This window comes from Thamnophis elegans, chromosome 2 (genome assembly GCF_009769535.1).
Source record: "Thamnophis elegans isolate rThaEle1 chromosome 2, rThaEle1.pri, whole genome shotgun sequence".
NCBI classification, from domain to species: Eukaryota; Metazoa; Chordata; class Lepidosauria; order Squamata; family Colubridae; genus Thamnophis; species Thamnophis elegans.
Genome location: NC_045542.1, coordinates 131,861,499 through 131,873,794, shown reverse-complemented (window position 1 = coordinate 131,873,794; position 12,296 = coordinate 131,861,499). Strand labels below are relative to the sequence as shown.

Genomic DNA, 12,296 nt, shown 5'->3' with positions numbered 1-12,296 from the left:
CTTTTCAAGGCAATTATTTACGAAGTTGTTACCCTAACTACCAGACAAAGAAGAAAATGTTTTCATGCCCGGCTCGCACTTTTTTTTTTTTTTTTTAAAAAGGCTGCTCTCAAATCTTCCCTTAAAGTTCGTGAAAAGAAGACCCAGGCCTACATAATGTAAATACAGTTCGCTGACGGTCTGTTTCTCAGCTTCTTTGTAAAACTCTTGACGGAGTGGAGTAAACAAGAGAGTTCAAAAAGCGTCAATTGAAAGAGACAGAGAAAAAGAAAGGAAAGAAAAGAAAGGAAAGAAAAGAAAGGAGGTAAGTTGAATAAACATCCCTATTTTGTCTATGCAAAATTAAAGATCAATGCCCTGCATTATTTGAAACAAATAATAAAATCAATCGTATTGACAAACCTGACAAACTCCATTTAGCTGCCACCACAAACACAGTGCAGGGCCATGAAGCTCTATTAAGGCTTGCTGTACAGTCTTCAGGTTACAGACAGATTGCACACACAAGGGTGCTCCTGGGCTGACAAGATGCGAACTACCCAATCAGCCACGCCCTTCTCCACCAATCACAACCAGCCTCTAAACATAATCAGTTCAAACACCCCTACACAATGGGCCTCTCTCTCTCTCTCTCTCTCTCTCTCTCTCTCTTTCTCTCTCTCTCTCTCAGGCAGGTGAAATAATGCTTTTGTGAAATAACGCTTTTGTCTCTAAAGCAACTACAATTAAGTGCTGTTAACCCTGTGACCCAACCGTGTCTGTTTCTGTGCTCTAAAAAAGCATGGCAAAGAGCATATGCTTACTTGGTCCCTGGAAAGATCACTTCCAAACTATTTCCTCTCCCCCCCTTAAGAAAACGAAAACCAACCCCAATTGAACATGGACTAACAGATCTTTTAAAAATCTCACTGTGAAAGAGCTATCTATTCAGCAGAGCCTACGCGACAGTACGGGGAAGCAAGGCGAATGCAACCTTTCACAGCAATCAGTTTTTAAAATCAGATAGGCCGAAAGAGTAACGATTGTACTTATGGAAGGAGGAGGAGGGATTTTTAAAAACCACATTTGAAAATCAGGTGGTTTTTTTTTAACGCGGTGGGGGGATACTTTCGATACTTCTTTAACAAAAAAAATACTGCTTTCATTATTTTGCAATAATATCTAGCCTTTTCAGATACTTTTGTCTAGCACAGATTATTCATGGTACAATCCGGTATAAATCATGCAAACATTTGCAAATTCAACAGGAGTTTGTACAAATTATTTGTGTGCCTGCCCTATGCAGAGAATTACCACCCACCTCCCCCAAACAAACCAAAAGGAAATGAATCACATAAGATGTAAAAATTTATCACAACCACAGATGAATCTATTACAGCCCTCTGATCAATGTTTTCCAAATAAGGATTTTTATCAGGCTTGTTGTTAAAGACTGCAAACAAGTATTTCTGAACTTAGTAGCATCTGCTCAAACGTTTGGACAGTGTGGGACCTTCTAGCTATCAGATTTGATGGTTCTGTGCAATTAATGCAGAACATTCACTCAAGGTGTCAAAATGACCAGATAAAAAGAATTATCACTTGCTCTTAAGCATTAATTCCCCACCCCCCCAAAAAAAATACTGGAGCATGTTTTAAAATTTATGTATCAACTGAAGTTCATCCCGTTACATTTGAAAAATGTGGTTTGATATTTTAAAATAAATAAAAACATGTAGTATTATAAATATCACATACAAATAAAATTAATCTGCCTTAATTATTTTTCTTCAGGGAATACAGTTGTGAAATTCTTTTCAATGTATTTAACTAAACAAAAGGTCTTGCAAAGGCAACATACTCTTTGTAAGAAACATGACTCTAAAACAACCGTTGTGCTGTTTGGGGGAGCAGGGACACAAAAGGATCCAACTCAATGATACTTGGTAATCACATGATAAACCAGATGTGATATGGATTGCTTTCCATAGCTCAAAGTGTTTTCTGTTATACAACAAATTAATGAAATGTTTTGTGCAGGTCACTAAAAAGTTGACCCCTACCTTATGAATATTTAACAATGGACTACACACATCTTATGTGAGATCCTAAATCTGCCAAAAAGCATCATCCCTGAATCAGAAAGATTCCTGCTCTTAAATCAATGGTTGAAGTAGAACAAATCTACATATCAAGGACATGGATCTTAAGTGCAAATTGTGAATATTATAGGACACATTTTGCAACTGCATTAGGTAAGGAAAAAATGCAAAAGCAACGTTAAAAGCAAAAATAATATTGTGTTATTTTATATCCTTAGAGGTTGCACATGTTAGTATCTGAAACTGCTGAGAAGGAGGAAGGGGGGCAATGGAGGCTATTTAGTGAAAGCTTTGCAGTTTCCCCCCCACTTGCAGCTCTTTCTCTTCTGTGAAAGCTGTCTCTTATATTCATGATCACATAACTGCCTTGTGGCAAACAGATGAGCTACCTGCATTTTAAAATACTGTTTATATAGTATTCTCCATGGCAAAGTGCTTTGCTACTCAGTCTCTTTCATCCTCCCTATATCGTGATGCAAGAAGCCCCCCAGAGTAGTGTCTGGTGAATGATAGGGAAGGAAGTCTAAATTTCACTTGTTGGTTGATAGGGAATGAAATCCAAATTTCAGGAAGCTAAAAACTGATGCAAATGTAGCCGAATGAGTCCCGATTTCAAGGAAGAATAAGCTGGATCACTTTTGCATTTTGTCCTGTGTGCACAAATTGCATCCATGGCATTCATTCATGGATTTGGCAAAAGGCACTGGTATCTCTCAGCCCAGCCTAGCCTGCCTTACAAGACTGTTGTAAGATAAGAGTGGAGGTAAAAAGAAAACATAAATCTCCCTCTGTGTCTGGCTCACACAGACATATAGTTAGATCAGGTCAACATCCAAATTGGACCTATTTGACACACAGTTGGAAGACAAAATGGGATCCATGGCAGAGACAGATAAGGAATATCATGAAATCACTCTGAAGTGATTTCTCTGAACACTTAGAAAGGGGTTTTGATTTAATCAGCTATGTACACAACTAGTTTACACAACTAGGAACAATCCTTTTCATCTCTTGTTACAGAATCCTAATTTGATTTAGAAAAATAAAAACAAAATATTGTTTTATAATACTGTTGATATACAAAGTCTCCTTTAAGCCAAGATTTATCTCTTAGAAACTTCATGGGTGTGCCTTGATGATGGAAATGGCTTGTCACTGCTTTTCCTTGGGACTTATCTTTTTTTTAAAAACCAATTTTAGAGCTTGTCCTACAGCCTTGGGACTTCCTAGTATTCTCCCATCCAAATATTAACTAGTCCAGTTATCTTTCAAAGAATAGCTAAGGTTGGCAGGTTAATGTCACCAATCTGAACTACCATATTTTTTGGAGTATAAGACTCACCGGAGTATAAGGTTCTGAAGAGGAAAAAATTTTTAAAAAGTTTTTGCACTCTGCAAACCTCTCAAAAACGGTCCGTTTTTTGCTAAAACGGGCCAGTGTTTTTTTTTTAAAGGGCATGAGTAGCCCTTAGGAGGCTTGTAGAGTGCTTCTGGCGGGTGGGGTAAAAATGAGCAAAAAATGTCCCATTTTTTGTGAAAACGGGCCTGTTTTTTGTAAAAAAAAAAAAAAGGTGCATGGATAGCCTTTTGAAAGCTTATAGAGTGCTGCTGGGGGTTGGGGGGGACAAAATGGGCCGTTTTTTGCTCATTTCTGCCCTCCCCAGTGCTCTCTGAAAGCCTTCTAGGAGCTATGCATGTCCATTTTGGTGAAGGGGCGGAGTTTTGGGAGGCAAAAATGCTGTACTCAGTGTATAAGATGCACCCAGGTTTTCAGCCTCTTTTTTTTTTTGAGGGAAAAAGGTGTGTCTTATAGACCGAAAAATATGGTAGTTATAATGGGACTTCTACCTTCTTGAATATGTTCCTGAGGTAGAGAAAGGACATCTTTATCTCAATTGATTAGGGATGATGTTTATTCTGGAGGGGAGGAAATTTTTTTAAAACATTTTGACTGTTTCCCAGACTTTGTAATGTGACAAACAGAATAAAAAACATCCTTGCTTTTTTAGGCTACTATTTTACTTTATCTCATGCTTTCTGGTTTCACGGAATCTCAAATCAAATTACACACAGTGGGTTCCTTGTGCCAATAATTTCACATTGCAAACCAGTATGGTGCCTGTACTCAAAACTGCACCAGACTTAAATGTTTTGATTTATTTCCTTGGTTGATTGGCTGATTTGATTTGATTTAGAGGCCACCTGATTATACTGTAGATAACTCTGGGCAGTTTACAATTAAAATAGAGGCAATCATTAGAAAAAAAGAGCAGCTCATGTCTGGGGGAAAAATACGATATTACAAAAACAGCTGAAAGGGGCTCAACACCCACCCTAATCCCTGGGAGAACTGCCAGGTTTTCAAAGAGGTTTGGAATGTCGTCCGGGGGGGGGGGGGGCTATTTGAATCTCTGCTCCCAATTAGCATCAATAGTTATTTATTTATTTTTATCTGGGAGAGAACTGTGGTTATCTTGCCTTCTATAATTCCCTATGATGGAATGTGCACCTGCAGGAGCAATGGGGGAGCGAGTTTTTGGCAACCCCGAATTTTCCCAGAGAGACAGACCCAGATTAAGAGACTGTGTAATCCTGAGCTGGATATGGGTAAGGGGCAGAAGTTCAAGGTAGATACAACCTAGAACCTCTCAAGATACATCTATAGGGCAGAAGGTTATAGTTTTAGTTTGGCAGGATTCCATCTGTGGGGTCCTTGGTGCTTTCTGCAGAAGTTTCATTACTAAACTAGCGGTGGTGAAATTCAATTTTTTTTTACTACCAATTCTGTGAGTGTGGCAGGGGAAGGATACTGCAAAATCTCAATTTCCACCCCACTCCAGGGGAAGGATACTGCAAAATCCCCATTCCCTCCCCACTCCTGGGGGAAGGATATTGCAAAATCTCCCTTCCTACCTGACTCTGGGGCAAATTAGATGTGGTATTTGCTATTTCTCCGAACTACTCAAAATTTCCACTACCGGTTCTCCAGAACCTGTCAGAACCTGTTGAATTTCACCCCTGAAACTAGGTAATATCATCAGTGCTAGCAGGTGGAAGTGTCCCTACGTGCAAATTTCTTGTATTCACCTGCTTTCTGAAGCATTTGATCCCTGCATGTGGTACTGCAGCTCAGGATTGAACTATAGGATTCTATCCATTAGGTGTAAGCAAATAAAGGAATGGACTCAAATGGATTTTCCTGTCTGATCTCTTTATGATCTCACTGAATCCCACATCTAATTACATTTAGTGGGTTCTTATGTTAATGGTCTCATATTGCAAACCGCTACGGTGTCAGTATTCTAACACCACCAGTCTTGGGCCAGATATTCCCATTTATATAAGCGTCCATCAAGGTTACTTTGTTACTTCATGTTGGCTATTTTGTTTTGAAAGTCACCTAGGACCTTCGGTGGGACAAGACTGATTACCCTAGGTCCATACAGGGCGAAGGTGCAATCTAAATTATGAGTTCATCAGTGAAATTATTGTAACTTTCATTCAATGCAGAATAAGTCTTTAGTTACAAGACAGTCCAAGTAATTATTTCAATATTTTGGGATTACTCCACATACTCCCGGTATTGGTCCACTGATTTCAATGGAGGGGAAAAAGAAATCCATCAATATGCGATACAATGAGAAATGAACGATCTAGTCCAAAGCTTTAGAGCTTTCACAGTTTCTAACACATACTTGAGCACAAGAATTACTGAGATGCATAAGAGAGAAATTTTATTTTAATGTGTTGACAAAAACCGAGACACCAGTTTTTCTCTCAGCTCCTTAACAGCTTACTTTGTCAAAAAATGTCAGATCTTCAGAGCTTTCAAACCTTGGCAATGAATTTTACAGTGAACCATTAACAATCCCCTGAACCTTGTGATGAGGTAGATAGGAAGCTTCTGGAAGATGCCAGAAAGTTCTTGGAAAGCACAGATTTAGCAGAATAATATTTTTCTATCCCACAGCAATGTACCATTAAATTCCAGCTACTGAAAAGAAGGAATAGGGACTACCCATTTCCATAAGGTTCCTTGTGAACTACCCAGAAGCATCCATTTTACCACCAAAGGACATAAGTCTTCTTTATGATGATGACAAATAATTGAATTTATCTGAATTTAAAAAAATTCAGACACACACACACACACACACACACACACACACAGATGGCAGAGGGGGGGGGAAATCCTCATCTACCTCCATTAGCATATTTACAGATAACCTGCACAATCTTCCTTTTAATAAAAGCAAATTATTGTGAAAAGTTCTTCTTTACAGTTAAAAAAAAATATTTGTATTTATGGCAAAAAATATTTAAGGAATGACTGAATGATACAATACACCAAAGCCATTTGCATATAGTTAAAACCATAAGCATAAATAACTTAATTTCAAAAGGAAATACTTGGTATCATTGTCTTGGTATCATTGTTGAGTGATGACTCTTATTTCCACTGTAAAATGGATTTCGTTTCATTTGCAGTTTTTTTCATGTTATCCATAAGAATTATTGCTGGATATATTTTTATGGCTAGAATTATTGTAGCCTGCTGTTTTGTCAGTACTATTTACAGGTTTATCCCAATAGAGTGTGAAATTAACATTGTCTAAAACCAGATCAAGTAAGTATTCTTAATGTGGCTCTCAAGCTCAGCTTCAAGGAGTCCATGTTTTATTGCCAACTGCCTATAATATAATTTCTGCCACTTGATTCTGCCTTGACATACTCAAAATTCACCAAAGCAATACATGTGATGGTTACATGAACCAGTTTCCCATCTTTTCTCTATATTTCTGATGTAGATCTGGTTTCAAAGTCTTGGTAGGATACTATTATAAGCATTACATTAACTGGAAAAAATATAATTATTATTATTATTACAGTCTAAAAGTCTAGAATTAAGAGATAATAAATAATATGAAGCAAAGCATTTCAGAAGATTAGGGTACAATTTGGTCTGCTTTCAGATATTTCACTGCAATCCAGGAAAAACAAAATAATATAAAGGGCACATGAAACATAATACATATAAAATATGCATGCAATCTATAAACACATTTATACGTTTGATGACAGATGTGTAACACCAAATTCCAACTTGGCAATGCAAATGGCCTTGGGGACATTCTAAACGTTAGGATAATCCACAATTCAACTAATTGGAAGCCTTATTTAAATAGAGATAGTTTCACTTGAAATTACACAGGCCACCCAACTATAATTGAATGAAAAGATGAATAAAACAGGTTCACCTAATGTGATGTTCCAGTGAACATTCTTCCCATCAGTTAAGTGTTGTGATGAAACATGAATCTGGTGAACTGATTATCTGCTGGTTTATCAATTTGTATCTGCTCAATTTACTTTAACCTTTCAGGAAAAGATGGCAATAAAGATTGTATTAATGTGAATTTTGAATGAATCTACTTTAGAACAACTGAAGGGGCAAGTAGGAAGTTCCTACATTGCATGGAACATCCCAGGGCAAGAGGCAGAACCCATCTTTATCTGACTTTATCTGAATCAGATAACAGTGAAAACATCATTTCTCCTGATGTGATTTTCTCATCTTGCAGATATGATATGTGTAACATTCTGGTATATTCACAATCCCATAAAACCACAGTTAAATAGTCCTATATTTTACTGCTAGTCCTCGAATTAAACAGTTCATTTAGTGATTGTTCAAAGTTACAACGGCAATGAAGAAAGTGACTTACGACCGTTTTTCACAGTTCCGACTTTTGCAGCATCCCCATGATCAAATTTCAGATGCCTGGAAACTGGTTCATACTTATGACTGTTGTTGTGTCCCAAAGTCATGTGATCCCCTTCCACAACTTTCTGACAAGCGAAGTTAATGGGGAAGCCAGATTTACTTAACAATTGTGGCCAAAAGTTCATGAAACGGGGCAAAACTCACTTAACGAATGTTTTACTTAACAACAGAAATTTTGGGATCAACTGTGATCATAAGTCGAGGACTACCTGTATATGAAGTGAACTACAACATTACTCTGGAGGAACAGAATTATAACAATTTTGTTCTGGCTCTACAATTTTTAAAGTTTGATGACTTTGCTACGGAATAGCTCAGATGTGCTCATTAGAGTGTTTAGAGTGTTTAGAGTGTTTATTATAATTTATAGGCCGCCCTTTTCCCTGAGGGGACTCAGGGCGGCTTACAAAACACGGGGAGAGGGGTACAAAGAGAAAAGACATAAGACAATACATAATATTAAAAATAAAGCACAACATTCATTCATCATTCGGGAGGGGACAAACTAAGATTTTTATCCCCAGGTCTGACGGGATAGCCAGATCTTAAGGGCCGTGCGGAAGGCCTGGGCGGTGGTGAGGGTGCGGATCTCCACGGGGAGATTGTTCCATAGCGTCGGAGCTGCGACTGAGAAGGCTCTCCTCCGCGTAGTCGCCAGTCGGCACTGACTGGCGGATGGAATTCGGAGGAGGCCTACCCTGTGCGATCTGATGGGACGCAGGGAGGTAATTGGCAGAAGGCGGTCTCTCAAATAGCCAGATCCACTACCATGGAGTGCTTTGTGAGTGGTAAGTAGGACCTTGAAGTGCACCCGGAGATCAACAGGTAGCCAGTGCAGCTCACGGAGGATTGGTGTTATGTGGGCGAACCGTGGTGCGCCCACGATCACTCGCGCGGCCGCATTCTGGACTAGCTGAAGTCGCCGGATGCTCTTCAAGGGCAGCCCCATGTAGAGCACATTGCAGTATTCCAGCCTAGAGATCACAAGGGCTCGAGTGACTGTTGTGAGGGCCTCCCGGTTCAGGTAGGGCCGCAACTGGCGCATCAGGCGAACCTGAGCAAATGCCCCCCTGGTCACAGCTGACAAATGATGGTCAAAACTCAGCTGTGGGTCCAGGAGGACTCCCAAGTTGCGGACCCTGTCTGAGGGGTATAAATTTTGTCCCCCCAGCCTGATTGATGGAACATTAGCCAAATTATTGGGAGGAAAACACAACAGCCACTCGGTCTTTTCCGGGTTGAGCGCCAGTTTGTTAGCTCTCATCCAGTCTTTAACAGCCTCAAGGCCCCGGTTCATCACTTCCACCGCTTCATTGAGTTGGCACGGGGCGGACAGATACAACTGTGTATCGTCCGCATATTGATGGTATTTTATCCCGTGCCTCCGAATGATCTCGCCCAGCGGTTTCATGTATATGTTAAATAGTAGGGGGGATAAGACCGAGCCCTGCGGCACCCCATAAGTAAGGGGCCTCGGGGACGATCTCTGCCCCCCCACCAACACCGACTGCGACCTGTCCAATAGGTAGGAGGAGAACCACTGCAAAACAGTGCCGCCCACCCCCACCTCCCGCAGTCGTCGCAGAAGGATACCATGGTCGATGGTATCGAAAGCCGCTGAGAGGTCAAGGAGAACCAGGATGGACGCATGGCCTCCATCTCTGGCTCTCCAGAGATCATCGGTCAATGCGACCAAAGCGGTTTCTGTGCTGTAACCGGGCCTGAAGCCAGACTGGAAGGGGTCAAGATAGTTAGCTTCCTCCAAGGTACGCTGAAGCTGGAAGGCCACCACCTTCTCAACAACCTTCCCCACAAAGGGGAGGTTGGAGACTGGACGGTAGTTATTAAGAACTGCTGGATCCAAGGACGGTTTCTTCAGGAGGGGTCTCACCACCGCCGCCTTCAGCGCGGTGGGGAGATGCCCCTCCCGAAGAGAGGCGGTAACAACCGCCTGGATCCAGCCTCGTGTCACCTCACTGCTGTTGGCAACCAGCCAGGAGGGACACGGGTCCAGTATACAGGTGGAGGCGCTCACAGCTTGCATAGCCTTGTCCACATCCCCGGAGGCAACATCCTGAAACTCAACCCAGAGATGGTCTGCCAGATCATTCCCTTGTGTCTCGGCTGGATCTGCAAGAGTGGAGTCCAGGTCCGATCGAAACCGAGCAAATTTGTCCGCCAAGAACTGTACATACTCCTCAGCCTTACCCTGTAAGGGGTTCTCCGTCTCCCTCCTATTCATTCCCTATTCCTGTGTATTACTGTTCCACATATTTTACTCTGGTTATTTCCCAAGACATTTTGTCTTAGGATTTCTATCTGATTTTGGAAAGAGTAATCCAGATGGAGGCTCAATTAGAAGCAAGAGGTTTCTGCCAATGTCTGTACAAGAAGGACAACAGAAAACCCCCAGCAACCAGGAAGAATCATCCGCTATTCCTATCCATATTACTATTGTTGACTGCAAAGTCAGCCAGATGTTTGGACTACATTTGGTATTCCCAAGGATCTGGGATAGGTAGATATAGTTGTTTGATAATATTAAATGTATCATATTACTATTTCATTAAATAAGACAAGGAATTTAGCTCTAGCAAAACAGTAATGTGTTTTCATTGAGGCTACAATTTAGCAACTAACACATAAGAGAAAGCTTTGAATTGTCCAGAAGAAAATTAAGCAATTCAAGAAAAGTCACTAACTTCCTAACAAGTCAAGAAATTCATAGCAACATCAGAGGCAAATGTTTTTTTTGTGTCATAGAATATATCCAATTAGACCACATAATTCCCTTACAAAGACAGCAATCTACCATTAAGAATTACAGTATGTAGATCCTGAAAAACTTATATACAGAATGAAAGTCTTGTCCACTTTTAATATTTTCTTAAAAGGACAGCAGATCACAACAGAATCCCAGTCCAACCCAATATTGACATTATACATATAGATCGTAGCATCGGAAGCCACAGGAAGCATGTAAATCCTTTATATGCAAAAGTTTTAATAGAGTTGTATTTTTGTGGTTAGCTTACAAGAAATAATCTTAAACCACTGCAGTTACAGATAAGAAAAGAGCAATAATCTACAAAATAATTTGAGATTGAAGCAATATCTATAAGGTAACAGGGATGTAGTGGCTCAGATGTTGAGCTTGTTGATCGGAAAGATTGGCAACTTGGCGGTTCAAATCCCTAGCGCTGCATAACCGAGTGAGCTCCCGTTACTTGTCCCAGCTTCTGCTAACCTAGCAATTTGAAAGCATGTAAAAATGCAAGTAGAAAAAAAGGAACCACTTTTGGTGGGAAGGTAACAGCGTTCCATGCTCCTTTGGCATCTAGTCATGCCAACCACATGACCACGGAGATGTCTTCGAACAGCGATGGCTCTTCGGCTTTGAAACGGAGATGAGCACCACCCCATAGAGTCAGGAATGACTAGCACATATATACAAGGGGAACCTTTACCTTTAACATTGTACCTATATTTTCAAATGGCAGTAACTTATTTATTGATCTGAGCCTTCTTTAATTCATGGTTTTCATTTCTGGTGGAACAAATAATAAGAAACTCGGTAACGAATGATGCTTCCTATTCTTCTTAAAAGAAACCAAAAGTAAAGCTGTGATATAAAGATTGCCTTGGTACATACTTCTTTAACTGGTATCTATGGTTATCACGTTTATACCATAGCAATATACTATTCCTTATTAATTATATTTGTGCACACATTATAATGTAGACGACCTTAAAATAAAACTGACAGTAGTTATATATGTTTGAGATACATTCTGGCATAAAGATGCTGTTTTCACCCCTCGATACTACAATGTTTTTATAATAGTAATATTACCAGTTAATTTATATATGCACAGCAGGCAGAGTCAACATTCAGGTGAAAGATTGAAGATAATAGTCAGAAGAGCTCTGGAGAAAGCGTCAGAAAAATTATTGTTTTTCTCAAATCATGCAGTTATTAATAATGAATGAAATAAGCACTATTTTATATATAATTGGATCTGACGTGTTCTTATAAATAACTATCAGAATATTTCTGCCCTGTGTTTTATATGATTGATCTTAATTAACTGCTTTCTTCTTGCCTAATAAATGGTAATTTTACTTTTCATGAGAAAGAAAATATGTTATTGATGAATTTTTGTACGAGAAGTTCTGATCCAATGATACGCTTACAGAAAATTGTTCCATGGGAGCATGGATCGAATACATTCAGTTATGTGGTGTACAAGAAAAGTGAGCCTCAATTTTAGTAACTTAGAAATGTGCCCAATAAATGCAACACCTTTATAATATGTCTCCTCATTTGTATCATTTGTTTTAGTAAAACTTTTCTCCTTTACACAAAAGGTATAAATGGATCTTATGAATTTTGTGTTTATTAAACAGGATGTTCAACTCCACTAACATAT

General features: G+C 39.6%; 1 protein-coding gene across 10 annotated transcripts in view; it reads right to left on the bottom strand.

Moving 5' to 3' along the window:
* Positions 1–12,296, bottom strand: part of FOXP1 (forkhead box P1) — a 530,594-nt gene that overhangs the window by 128,667 nt on the left and 389,631 nt on the right. Inside the window, exon 1 of one of the 10 annotated variants that reach the window (XM_032211526.1) lies at positions 403–478. The exons of the other annotated variants lie outside the window; for them this stretch is intronic. The gene's annotated coding sequence lies outside the window, so the exon portion shown is untranslated. Of the gene's footprint in view, positions 1–402; positions 479–12,296 lie in introns of those variants that run through there. 10 annotated transcript variants of the gene reach the window in all.